This window comes from Protopterus annectens, chromosome 12.part0, assembly GCF_019279795.1.
Source record: "Protopterus annectens isolate FY-2018-M chromosome 12.part0, PAN1.0, whole genome shotgun sequence".
Lineage (NCBI taxonomy): Eukaryota > Metazoa > Chordata > Ceratodontiformes > Protopteridae > Protopterus > Protopterus annectens.
The window spans coordinates 1,303,388,081-1,303,403,167 of record NC_056746.1 but is presented as its reverse complement, the minus strand read 5'-3'; the positions used below and the strand labels follow the sequence as shown (position 1 = coordinate 1,303,403,167).

General features: G+C 42.6%; 1 protein-coding gene across 9 annotated transcripts in view; it reads left to right on the top strand.

Moving 5' to 3' along the window:
* The window catches only part of MTG2 (mitochondrial ribosome associated GTPase 2), a 108,818-nt gene that overhangs the window by 62,052 nt on the left and 31,679 nt on the right, over window positions 1-15,087 (top strand). The window lies entirely within an intron of this gene.

Genomic DNA, 15,087 nt, shown 5'->3' with positions numbered 1-15,087 from the left:
GACAGGCTAAAAGTAAAAAGCAGTGGGCAGAAGAGAAGGCCAACCACAGAGAGGAGTTTAAGGATAAAATTGGGGGGGGGGTGTAATTGAGTGCTGCAAATAAATACATTTCATTTTCTGATGATTTGAAGTTAGATATGTGTAAAATGAAGAAGAGATTATGAGCACTGTCTAAGAAAAAGTAAGATAAAATGATCAAAAGTAAGTTTTTAATAGGTGTAGTAGAGCACTGGAATTCCAGATTAAGCTATTCTCATAATTAATCTTTTATTTTTTAATGACACATTCAGATAATAAGAAAATGTTAAAATATTTGCATTGTAATAGTAATAATGCTCCTCCATTATGAACTATTGTAGTAAATGGAAACATTATGGTTCAAAGCAGCAGAAAGCACCCCGGCACTACCGAGCTGCAACTCATTCCACACCTTTTCCAGAACTTGGACTGAAGCTCCAAAGGTGGTAGTGTTTCCATATTCGTAAAGGATGTGCACACCTCTAGGCTGGTAGCCCAACATAATGCATCAGAGATACTTCAGGTGCAGCTAACATTGAGTAAGACAGCGATTCAGGTTGTAGCCTGCTGTAGGTCCCTAACCATGTCCCAAGACTCACACTCCACGTTCCTAAGCACCCTGGAGAATATTAGGGTCCACCCTAACACTCTCATACTGGGCAACTTCAACTACCCTTCCATTAACTGGAAAAACTACTCGTGTACCAATACACTTGCCTAGTGTTTCCTGGAATCCATTAATTCCAATGCCCTGGACCAGCTCGTTCTTACCCCCACTAGAGGTAGCAACAACCTTGACCTGGTCATTACTAACATGGGCGACCATAGCTCTACACCAATAGTCAGCTCCTCCCTGGTTAGAACCGACCACAAACGAATCACCTTGGAAATCCACATCCCTCCCACCCCCGCAAAGGCAACCACCATGAAAAACTTCTCCAAAGCTAACTTTGGGCTCCTAAAACAGAGGTGGCTAACTTCACAGCATCCATGGAAATGGAGATTAGTTGCATGTCTGCCGAATCGTACACCAATGCCCTGTATGAACATGTACACAAATGCATGGATCTCACCATAACTAGTAGAACCAAGATGCTCTCCTCCAAAAAAGGAAGCCAATCTGGTGGTCCCCTGCCATAAACAAACTCTACAACAGGAGGAGGAATCTGATGAGGAATAAGGTGAACTCCCAAGACTGGAAAAACTCCCTTATCAGCCTCAACAAAAAGTTGAGACCCCTCATCAAATTCTTTAAAGCTAGCTAAGAAAACAGAATTGCAGCAGATAGTAAAGACAACCACAAGGCCTTCTATAGTTATGTAAAGAATCTCCATGGCAATACCCAGATTTGCTCTGAGCTACTGCACAGTGGTACCTCCTATACCGAGCCAACAGATATTGCCAATATACTGGCTGACAGATTCAGTGCCAGCTATACCCCCTCCCCCCCAAAGGACCAATCACAATACCAGTAGATTGCCAGGCACCCAGTATTACAGATGCACACTGTCCAAGGCCAAGAATACAGCTTCTATGGGACCTGACATTATCCCTGGCTATGTTCTACATGAACTACAGAGTGAACTGGCACCTCACCTGTGTGCCCTGTTCAATCACAGCCTCACCTCAGGCTTTGTCCCTACTGAATGGCGCACTGCTACAGTCATCCCTCTCCACAAAGGAGAAGATACTACAGACCCTGGGAGCTATCACCTCATTAGCCTGACAAGTCTGATATGCAAAGCTATGGAATGCATCATCATGGACCTAATAATCAAGGATATAGGGAATCTCCAAACTCTGGATCCCACGCAGTTTGGTTTTGTGAGGGGTAGATCATGCCTGCTCAATCTGGTTGACTTCTTTGAGTCAGTCACCAGAGTTGTGGATGAAGGCAAGGTGTATCATGCAGCCTACCTTGATCTGGCCAAGGCCTTTGATACTATTCCCCACTCAGGAATCTCAGAAAAACTCGCTTAGCTAGGCATCAGCCCCTATATCACTAGGTGGGTTGCAAATTGGCTCACAGATAGAACCCACAGTGTGAAAGTAGCTGACTCCAAGTCAGACTGCCGACCATTCAAGAGTGGAGTCTCACAGGGTTCAGTCCTGGGTCCTCTCTTGTTTGGTTTCTACTTCTCTGAAGTCCAGGCCAACACGAAGGGACTCTGGCTGACAAAGTTTGCAGACGATTGCAAGTTGGGAGCTATTATTAACTCCCCAGGTGATGTTGACATCCTACAGAAAGGCCTCATTAAGACCAACAACTGTTGTCAGAACCATGGCCTTAAGCTCAATGCCAGAAAATGTGTCATCGTCCCCTTTGGGAAAAACCTGGCTCCCATGAATTACCACATCAATGGTAGTCCACTGAACACAGAAGGCATAAGAGATCTGGGAACACAGGTTGACAGCAACCTCTCTTTTGACCACCACATTGCCACTGTGGTCAGAAAGTCCTTCTATGTGGCATATCTTATTACTAAGGGTTTTGCATCCAGGAAGATAGAGGTCATTGTCTCCCTCTACTCTTCCCTCATTATGACAGTCATTGAGTACAATGCCCCATTTGGCATGTAACATACTAGACACCTGCAACAACTGGAGAGGCCTCAAAAGTACCTCACAAAGAGGATCCTTGGCCTTAAACACTTGTCCTATATGGACAGACTCAAAAAAACTCCAACAATTCTCTGTCTCATATCGCCTACTTAGAGGCGATCTCTGCTTGACTTACAAAGCCATGTTTGACCCAGCTCTGGTAGAAATGCTGCATCTAAAGGAATCCCAATCCCTCCACACCACACGCTCCAGAGACCTCCGCCTCATTACCACAATCAACAGAACATGCTGGAGGGACTGGTTCATAACCCAGAGACTACCCATGCTATGGAATAGACTTCCCATACATGTCAAACAGAGCACCTCACTGGCCCTCTTCAAGAGAAATCTTGACGAGTGGATGGGAAATAGAAAATTCACCCCAGAGATCACTCCAGTGGCTCTACTCTACAGAGGCACTGGGAACTAAGATCGGGTGGCATGATGCCAGGGTAATCCTATAGGCTAGGCTTGTAAAGGCTCCAGGGCCATTAGCCTAGTACACACCTATGAACCTAGGATTATAAACTTAATGCCAATACGTTTAATCAGTGTTTTTCTAATAGTTACATTAAAACTACAAATTTGGTGATTAACTTTGAGGTTGGTCATATGTCCTCTAGTCTGCCTGATTACTTTGGACATGTTGATAGCTGCACTGCATAAAATAAAGTCAATAACTATGGGCCCAGATAAAATTCCTGCAGTTTTATTAGTTACTTCGTTGTGTTTTGTTGAACCTATATTACATAATACGTTTAATAACATTTATACAATATGGCACGGGTTCCAAAAGTGTGCGCAGCGGCGCCCTGGGGAGCTGCAGCTTCCTCACAGGGGTGCCGTGCACTAATAAGCTTAGCAGCAAAATAAACTGTGAACTAATAAGCTTAGTTACTAAGCTTATTAGTTCGTGGTGTATTTTGCGGCCGCTACGTGCTACATGAGAGTCCACAAACAAGTGATTGGATCACTCGCATGCAAATATTGTTGGAATCAGTCTTGGGCATATGATATTCTGGCGGGATAAGAATTGCTGTTCGTGTAACGAAAGCATTATCGTTGTGTTTAACAAAAAACTTGGATGTTTAATCATTTGAATGTGATAACGGGCGCTACAGTAGTGTAGCGGTATGGTATCAGATTGCATGTGGAGTATGATAGCAATAGTGTAAGCGAGGACTCTAGGAATATGGCTTCATTAACAAAAGTTCAGTAATGGAGATGGACAACGTAGAGTGAGTGTACAGTAGCCGCACTGTATACTTAAGTGATACAGAAAGCTTATCCGCAGGCTGTGCGATAGCGGTTTCAAGACCAGAACGTTGACATGTGAGGGTGTAGCAAAATTAGTTCCAAGGCAGTAGCAGGGCTGGACTATGATGAAGAATGAAAGCTAGGAATTATTATTTTACCACTAGAGATTGACTGTCAGAGCTGGAAATTCAAGACTTAGACATATTTTATAAGCTTAGCTCTCAGTTGTCCAGATTTTTTTACTCCTATTTTTGGTCCATTTCTCATAAAGTTTTCTGGCAAATCGTTGAGGAATGGAGTCAGAAAGTAATGGTAGATATTTGATTTTCAGACTTCATATACTTCAGAAAATATATAACGATGCAAAATTCTGTCATTCTAGTAACGTTCCAAGTTTGTAAGAGGAATATTTAATAAGTGTCCTTATTGGGCCTTTGTCCCCTCATTATTTTTGGCTTTGTCCAGATTTCTTGCTCTCAGAAGTTGAGGTATATGTTTATAAGGTTTGAAGTATTATATCCTGTGAAAAGCATTGCTCTGTGTGAACGCATATTGGGGCGTGACTTCTGTGATTGTCAGTTGTTTTAGCAATCCATAACCTCGGTAACACCCACTACAGTCTGGATTTTGGGATATTGTATGTTTAGTAATCAATGTAGACTTCAGGACAAAGATGGAGTATATGCGCACATACTGAATAAAATGAAATTAAGTATCACAATTTAACTAACATGCAGATGATTGACATCTGATGCAGTCACGGTAGCCTCTCAACTGTCCAGATCATATTTCTGGTCTATTCGTTATAGAATTTGAGATTTTTCTGGCAAATCACTGGTATGTTCTGAGGATTAAAGTCCCTTAATAATGATATGCATTTGAGTTTCAGAATTGAAATCTTTCAGAAATGTTTAACACAAACTCGTTTGCTCTAGCAACTTTCTAAGTTTATGAGAGCAGTACTTTGTCATGCTTTGTCTAGATGTCTTGCCCTAACAATGTCTTTGCCACTGCAACAAGCCTGGCTAACTCTTATTGAAAATAAGAATTATTTTGCAAAATACTGTTAAAATTTCCCCTGTGTTTAACCTAAGGGAAACTTTATTCTATGAACTTGCTTTTACATTTTTTGTATATGTCAAATCTGTAAATGTCTACCTTGTTTATAACTGTTTTTAACTGTAACTGTCTGTCTTGGAGTTTTTCTCCCCGGGCTTCCGCTGAAAATGGACATGATTCCAGTCGGACTATCCCAGTCAACAAATGTAAAATAAATAAATAAGCAAGCAAATTATTATCAAAAAACTATTCACAGACCAACTTATAATATTTTAATAAAATTGCTACTGTGAAACTGTGTGCAATTTGTGACATTTTATTAAACCTACCCTCAAAATATACTACACTGCAGAACATAAGAAAAATAGTTTGATCTGATTGATTGGGTATAGACTATAGACTTATTTCAGTTATTGAATAACATATATAGACTAGTTAGAATTTGACGGGGGAGCGCCTTGGGAAAACCTGGATTCAACAAGGGAGCCGAGAATCGAAAAAGTTTGGGAACCACTGCAGTATGGGATTGTATCTAGTTCTTGGAAGCAATCTGTACTAACTCCAATTTATAAAAACTGTAATAAGTTGGAAGGTAATTATCATCCAGTTAGTCGAATATCCATCCTAGGGAAATGTTTTGAAAGATGTTTTATTTCAGTTTTGCATAATGTATGTTTTACAAAAGATTTGGTGAGCCTTTATAATGAAGTCACTAAAGCCTGGGACTTAAGATTTAAGTGTTGGGGTAATCTTACTGTCTCACAATATGATTATTCAAGCATTGATTGATTTTGAAATAAATCTCTGTATAATCAGATGGATTTCTAACTGGTTAATTTTTCAATTTCAGGTGGTTACAATTCAGGGTATTAAGTCAGATTCATTCAGAGTTATATCTGGTGTCCCACAGGGATCCTTTTTGGGTCCGTTTTTATTTAATTTAGTTTTTAGCACCATTTCTGTTAGCAGACATTGTTGTATTACCAAATATGCTGACTACTGCAAATTTGGTTTCTTTGCAAATTGTGATGATTTGGAGATGACTAATTCCTTTATGTCTGAAATTGGTAGATGGGCACTAAGGTTGTTTTTTTTTTTTTTTTTTTTTAGTTCATTGTAACTAAATGGAAAAATCAGAAAACCAAATTCTCTAATTTTTTTATTATCAGTTGTTAATAATTATAAGCATTTTAGTGTCAAGATTTCATCAAAGTTTTCATTTGAAAGTCACATGGAAAGTACTTGTAAAACTGCATTAAGAAAGTGAGGTTTCATTTTTAGAAATATTACAATTAACGATTAATATTGTTTAATTGTTCTCTGTAAGGCCCCTTATAAAATATAATGGTATGTTCTGTTTGTATACAACAGGTCACCTTAGTTGCTTGGAAGGGGTACAAAGAAGCAATATATGTCTTTAATCTGTACAGCTGTTTTGCTCTTCTTTTTGTTGTGTGATAGAGCTGAATATCTGTTACTGTTGCCCTCATTTTGCAGTTAAATCTTTTTCTGTAGGAGAGCGTGAACAGGACTGGTTTAATCTAGCTAGTGGCATTCCTGCAAAACTGTTATTGTTGATTGGATAGGTTTCTGTTTCTCTACCTTTAATAGCCAGTGTTTTAAGTCAGATATACCTGTTTGCTGAAGCTGTTCTAAGCTGCAGAGACTGACCTACTGCCTACTGTGATACTGGGAAAAGAGAATTGTTTATTCTCAATTATCTTCTGCATTTTTGATTTAATATCTGTGTAGTCTGTACAACTGTTTTTTTTCCTACCCCCCCCTGCCTTGGTCTTGTGGCGGTCTTACGTCTTGGTGGCTTTTGAGTTGCCCGCCTCTGGTATAAAGTTGATACTGGACACCCCCCCCCCCCCCCCAGCCACATTACATCAGCTCATTCTACTGTTTATAGTGAAAACTTAGCAAAGGCTCACCCGTTTAGCTTCTGAATATAGATTTATCTCATTATCTTCCATCTCTTCACTTTCTACATAAAAAAAATGTTTCCTGCCTTTCCTGGAACTAATACAGATTTGCTGTATCCAGGACTGTTTGTAAGCTGAGCGGTGCCAAAAAGTCTGCTCTTCAATTTTTCCCTTAGATCTGCTAGTTCTGTCCTCTCCTGTACTTTTACTAGCTTATTAGTCTAGCACTTTGCCAGACTTTTTGTAGCAATTATTGTAGCACACAAAAGTGCTACCAGCACTAAACATTCTACAAGGAAATGGCTCCAGTACTTATTATTACGCCCACCCCTCCAGGCATGTCTAAAGGTCAGTTCCCTGTGCTTTCTCCTATTAACCTGGTGAGCTTGGGCATCCTGAGGCAGTGTAGCAACTGCCTCATGTACACCGACAACCCTCTCCTCTTACCTCCCAACACTCAGACTTGCGAGAAATGCACTTATATATCCAAATTGGAAGCCACGCACTCTCCAGCCAAGACCAGAATAGCTGGTCAAGAGGAGAAGGTCAACACTTGCACCACACCATATGGAACACACACCAGCACTACCTTCACATAAATACACAAACCACACACCCACCTTCGTGGAGGCTGTCAATAAAAATCTCCCCAAACAGCAGAGACCTCCAAGGCAGAAACGCACTCAAACACCACAACACAACACTAATCATGAGACACATAACTCTCCTAAACAGTGTGCCACTCAACCAAAGCCCATAAAGCAAAACAGCATGCCCAACACACTAGTCATAGGTGACTCGATAGTGAGGCACACTGATGTCCCACTCACTAGGTTGAATAAGGAGAAAGTAACAGTCAGCTGCCTGTCGGGTGCCTGTATCAGCCACGTAACACACGCACTCAGGTCCCTCAGCAACAGGTACAAATATGACTCTTATTGTACATGTGGGTGTGAATGACCGGAGACATACCTCCCTGGACTACATAAAAAGAGACATGGAAGAGCTCTCTGATTATGTGGCCCAGGCGGGTATGACCCTAGCCCTGAGCAGCTTCCTACCATCACCCAGAATGATACCACAGTACAAGCAGAAAATGATTGATTTCAACAATTGGCTAAGTTTCTGGTGTCATTCTAAGGGGATCCAGTATCTGTCTGCCTGGGATGACATAGGTTCATAGGTTCATACTAGGCTATCTGCCCTAGGGCATTTATAAGCCTAGCCAGAATGTGTTTGGCTTTCGCCACCCATTTTAAATTTATTTTGCTATGCCCTTTTTTGAGGTTAGTATACTGTGCCTCTGTCTAACAGTGACACAGAAGTGATACCTGGGGTAAACCTACGATCTCCCATCCACTCATCAAGATTCCTCTTGAAGAGAGTCAATGAGGGACTCTGCCTAACCTGGACTGGGATTTTATTCCAGAGTGAAGGGAGCCTCTGGGTTATGAATCTGTCCCTCCAGCATGTCCTATTTATTTCAATGCTGAGGTTCAAGTCTCTCGAGCGCGTAGCTCGATGGGATTTGGATTTTCTGAGGTGCAGCATGTCCATTAATTCCGGGTTGGACATGGCTTTATACATCAGGCACAGATCGCCTCTGAACATGACTGACAGATCTTGATGCTTTGACAGAGATGGCCTACATCTGTCACCCTGGACTTCCGGATACTGGCCAAGGCTCTTGGCACCCCTATAGTGCCTTTTTAGGTGGTGTTCCAAAGACCAAATCACCACCGTAACATCTACAAACAAATGCAATCTGAGGGTCATGCTGCTCAACGCTAGAAGTCTAAATCTCAAAATGCACTCGCTCAAAGCACTCCTTAAAATGGAGAACATCGACATTTGTCCTCTAACAGAGACCTGGTTCAAGGCAACAGAAAGAACCCCTGCACTACCCCCCTGCTCTGTTTTATGGCTGTCTTGAGCCTTGGTGGCTTTGAGTTGCCCGCCTCTGGTAGAACGTTTCAGCCCCAGAACTTGGACCGAAGCTCCAAAGGCGGTGGTGTTTCCACATTCATAAAGGATGCACACACCTCCATACTGGTAGCCCAACATAATGCATCAGAGATACTTCAGGTGCAGCTAACATTGGATGACAGCGATTCAGGTCATAGCCTGCTATAGGTCCTCAGCCATGACCCAAGACTCGCACGCCACATTCCTAAGCACCCTGGAGAATATCAGGGTCCAGCCTAACACTCTCATACTGGGTGTCTTCAACTACCCCTCCGTTAACTGGGAAAACTACTCATGTACCAATACACTTGCCCACTGTTTCCTGGAATTCATTAATTCCAATGCCCTGGACCAGCTTGTTCTTACCCCCACTAGAGTTAGCAACATCCTTGACCTGGTCATTACTAACATGGGCGACCATTGCTCTATACCAATAGTCAGCTCCTCCCTGGTTAGATCTGACCACAAACTAATCACTTGGAAATCCACGTCCCTCCCACCCCCACCCCCGCAAAGGTAACCACCATGAAAAATGTCTCCAAAGCTAACTCTGGGCTCCTAAAAACAGATGTGGCTAACATCACGGCACCCATGCAATTGGAGAACAGCTGCATGACCGCTGAATCGTACACTATTGCCCTGTACGAACACATACTCAAATGCATGGATCTCGCCATACCCAATAGAACCAAGATGCTGTCCTCCAAAAAAAAGAAGCAAATCTGGTGGTCCCCTGCCATAAACAAACTCTACAACAGAAGGAGGAAACTGATGCAAAATAAGGTGAAGTCCCAAGACTGGAAAAACTCCCTTATCAGCCTCAACAAAAAGTTGAGATCCCTCGTAGCTATCAAAATAGAATTGCAGCAGATAGTAAACCACAAGGCCTTCTATAGTTATGTAAAGAATCTCCATGGCAATACCCAGATTTGTTCGGAGCTGTTGCACAATGGCACCTTTTATACCAAGCCAACAGATAATGACAGTATATTGGCCGACAGATTCAGTGCCAACTTTAGACCCCCCTCCCCAAAGGGCCAATCACAATACCAGTAGATTGCCCGGCAACCAGTATTACTGCTGCACAGGTTAAAACAGCACTGTCCAAGGCCAAGAATACATCTTCTATGGGACCTGACAATATCCCTGGCTGTGTTCTACATGAACTACAGAGTGAACTGACACCTCACCTGTGTGCCCTGTTCAATCACATGCTCACCTCAGGCTTTGTCCCTGTCAAATGGCGCACTGCTACAGTCATCCCTCTCCACAAAGGAGGAGCGACTACAGACCCTAAGAACTATCTCCCCATTAGCCTGACAAATCTGATATGCAAAGCTATGGAACGCATCATCATGGACCTAATAAACAAGGATATAGGGAACCTCCAAACTCTGGATCCCACACAGTTTAGGTTTGTGAAGGGTAGATCATGCCTGCCCAACCTGGTCGACTTCTTTGAGTCAGTCACCAGAGCTGTGGATGAAGGCAAGGTGGTTCATACAGCCTACCTTGATCTGGCCAAGGCCTTTGATACCATTCCCCACTCAGGAATCATAGAAAAACTCACTAAGCTAGGCATCAACCCCTATATCACTAGGTGGGTTGCAAACTGGCTCACAGATAGAACCCACAGTGTGAAAGTAGCTGACTGACCAGTCACGAGTGGAGTCCTCCAGGGTTCGTTCCTGGGTCCTATCCTATTTGCTATCCACTTCTCTGAAGTCCAGGCCAACACAAATGGACTCTGGCTGACAAAATTTGCTGACGATTGCAAGTTGGGAGCCATAATTAACTCCCCAAGTGATGTTGACATGCTACAGAAAGGCCTCACTGAGACTAACGACTGGTGTCAGAACCATGGCCTTAAGCTCAATGCCAAAAAATTTGTCATCATCCCCTTTGAGAAAAACCCAGTTCCCATGAATTACCACATCGATGGTAGTCCAATGAACACAGAATGCGTTATAAGAGATCTGGGAACACAAGTTGACAGCAACCTCTCTTTTGATCACCACATTGCCATTGTGGTTAGGAACTCCTTCTATGTTGCACATCTCATTACTAAGGGTTTTGCATCCTGGAAGAAAGAGGTCATTGTCTCCCTCTACTCTTCCCTCATTATGACAGTCATCGAGTACAGTGCCCCATTTGGCATGTACCTCACTAGACACCTGCTACAACTGGAGAGGCCGCAAAAGTACCTCACAAAGAGGATCCTTGGCCTTAAACACTTGTCCTATATGGACAGACTCAAACAACTCCAACTATTTTCTGTCTCATATCGCCTACTTAGAGGCGATCTCTGCTTGACTTACAAAGCCATGTCTGACCCAGCTCTGTTAGAAATGCTACATCTAAAGAAATCCCAATTCCTCCACACTACACACTCAAGAGACCTCCACCTCATTACCACAATCAACAGAACAAACTGGAGGGACAGGTTCATAACCCAGAGACTGCCCATGCTATGGAATAGACATCCCATACATGTCAAGCCTCACTGGCCCTCTTCAAGAGAAATCTTGATGAGTGGATGGGGAAATAGAAAATTCACCCCGGGGATCACTCCAGTGGCTCTACCCGACAGAGGTCCTAGGAACCAAGATCGGGTGGCACAATGCCAGGGTAATCCTATGGCTAGGCTTGTAAAGGCTCCAGGGCCATTAGCCTAGTACACACCTATGAACCTGTAATATATTGATAAATGTCACACTTTTAATCCACTACAGATAAATATGTGGTAGACTATTATTTGCTCATAGGGTATTTTATGATCATTCACTTCAGACATTTTTCAGTGTGGATATTCACTTATCTAGGAAAGCTTACAAACATAATAATTTGAAATTATATGTTTCTGTATGTAGGACAAACCTTGGTAACATGTGTATCACTAATAGGATAGTATTTTGTGGAATAAGATCCCTGATGATGTTAAACTGCTGGAAAATATTGAGTCATTTAAAGTTTCATTAGATACATGGTTTGGTGATTCATGTTTATGACCTTGTTATTCAGAAAAAGTGTTCCTAGATGGTCATTTTAGCCTGAACACTTAAATACTTACGAAGTTATGAACAATGTGGTTAATGGAAATAAAGCAGGTTAAGTAGTGAGGATGTGGAGGGAAGTACTTTTGGGTGAATCTGTAGCTGGCTTGTATAAATGTCAGTCTAGGTTACGAGGAGTAATGCTAGTACTAACTAGGTACACAGCTCCAAGTTTGAAACTAACTTAAACATGCATTGCTTTGCAGGTGTAAACTCCTTCATTTGAAATCGATTACACTGCTGAATGATATTTGGGGAAGGCTTGGAAGTCCATTTGCAAAAGTTCATGGGACCTTTAAAAGCAGCTTCTCAGAAACAACTTGAATTAATATCTCTCTCACGCACACGCACAGACACACACACACACACACACACACACACACACACACACACACACACACACACACACACAAAGAAGATTGTCTTGCCCAGGCAGATGCAGTTAGTGGAAGGAAGAATGTTGGAATACACTGTTTGTCTAGATCATATCAACTAATTAAGTAATATATAAATGGAAGAATAGGATTCTGGGAATGATGGCAAGGTTTTTAGTTTGGCCCGGAACAGCTTGTATGTGAATTTGTTAATATTCAATTTACAGTTCAGTTCAATGAAGGTTTTAGATGTTGGGCATTATGTAACAGCAGGACTGTGTTCGTTACAAATGATGTGTGCACTACACCTTGCAGGGAGTGTATAAATGCTGTAAATATTGACAAAAATGTTGATATGTAAAAATGTGTAATATGTAAGCAGCAGATGCAGCCATTTAAAACCAGAATGATACCACAATATAAGGACAAAATGATTGACTTCAACAATTGGCTAAGCTTCTGGTGTCATTCAAAGGGGATCCAGTATCTGTCTGCCTGGGACGACATGATCGACCGACCACGATGCTTTGCCAGAGATGGTCTGCACCTGTCGCCTCCTGGGATTCAGGTTACTGGCTAAGGCCCTTGCCACCCCTATAGTGCCTTTTTTAGGCAATGATCAAAGAGTAAAACCACCTCCGTAACAGGTACAAGCATGCAAATTCTGAAGGTGATACTACTCAATGCTAGAAGTCTAAACCTCAAAATGCACTCTCTCGAGACACTCCTAAAAATGGAGGACATCAATATCTGTGCAGTAACTGAGACCTGGTTCAAGGCTCCAGAGAGCACCCCTGCAATACCAGGCTACAACTCTTACCACACTTTTTCGGCCACCAAACCAGGATCGAAACACTAAAGGTGGAGGAGTGTCCATATTTACCAAGGATATTCACACCACCAGGCTAGCTGCCCAACACAATGCATCTGAAATTCTCCAGGTGCAACTAACACTAGGTAAGACTGCAATCCAAATTGTAGCTTGCTACAGATCCTCCCACCCCCCAGTAAGGAAACCTTCATAAAAAACTTCTCCAAAGCCCACTTCATGCTACTCAAGTCAGAAGTGACAAACGTCATGACACCCATGCAGACGGGAACTGAAAGTTCGACTGCTGAATCCTACACTAAGGTACTGTACGAGCACATCCACTCATGCATGAATCGTGCCATCCCAAACAGAACCAAGATGCTCTCCTCCAAAAAAAGAAAGCCAATCTGGTGGTCCCCTCCCACAAACAAACTTTACAACAAAAGGAAGAAACTGTTGCAGAAAAGAAGAAAATCCCAGGATGCAAAAAACTTCCTTACCAGCCTCAGTAAGAAGCTGAGATGCCTCATAAAATCCTCCAAAGCTAGTTATGAAAATAAAATTGCCAAAGATTCCAAAGATAGCCACAAGGTATTCTATAACTATGTCAAGAATCTAAATGGCAATGTTCAGATGTGCTCTGAGCTACAACAGAATGGCATTAAATATATTGATCTCAAGAATATTGCCAATATCCTGGCATATCAATTCATTGCCAACTTCACCCCCCCTCTCACCCTCTAAACAGCCCATCTTAGTACCGGAAGATTACCAAATTCCAGTATTAATGGTCACACAGGTAAGAAAATGCACTCTCCAAAGCTAAGAATACAGCATCCATGGGACCAGATAACATCCCGGGCTGTGTATTACATGAACTACAAAATTAATTGGCACCTCACCTAAGTGTCATGTTTAATCATAGCCTCACCTCAGGCTTCGTGCCCACTGATTGGCGCACAGCTACAGTTATCCCACTGCACAAGGGGAGATCTACATTGGATCCCGGGAACTACCACCCCATCAGTCTGACACACCTGATCTGCAAGGCCATGGAATGTATTATCATGGAACTTATAAACAAAGAAATTGGCAACCTTCAAACACTGGACCCCACGCAGTTTGGGTTCATGAAGGCCCAATCTTGTCTCCTGAACCTGAGTGACTTCTTCGAATCAGTCTCCAGAGCCGTGGACGAGGGTAAGGCGGTCCACACAGCCTATCTGGACCTCGCCAAGGCCTTTGACACCATCCCCCACTCTGGAATCATAGATAGACTTACTAAGCTGGGCATTAATCCCTACATCACTCGATGGGTTGCCAACTGGCTTACTGACAGAACCCACACTGTAAAAGTAGCCGACTCCAAATCCAGCTCCAGACAAGTGGAGTACCTCAGGGTTCAGTCCTGGGACCGCTCTTGTTTGGCATCTACTTCTCTGAAGTACAGGCCAACACTAAGGGACTCTGGCTAACAAAGTTCACAGATGACTGCAAACTGGGAGCCATTATTGAATCCCCAAATGATGTGGATACTCTACAAAAGGGCCTTACAGAAACAGATGCTTGGTGTCAGAGCCATGGTCTCAAGCTCAATGCCAAGAAATGTATAGTTATCCTCTTTGGGAAAAAACATGTACTCGTGAATTGCCACATAGGTGGCAGAACACTAAACACCGAAAGTGTGATAAGAGACTTAGGGACACATGTGGACAGTGGTCTCGCCTTCGATAACCACATCACCACAACAGTCAGGAAATCCTTCTGTGTGGCACACCTCATCACTACGGGCTTTTCATCCAGGAAAAAGGAGGTCATTGTCCCACTGTACTCATCCCTCATTAGACCCGTTGTAGAATACTGCGCCCCATTTGTTATGTAACTCTCAAGACATCTGCAACAGCTGGAAAGGCCGCAGAAATACCTCACTAAAAGAATCACAGGTCTAAAGCAAATGTCCTACGCTGACCGCCTTAAACAACTCCAGCTATACTCTGTCGCATATCGTCTACTCAGAGGCGATC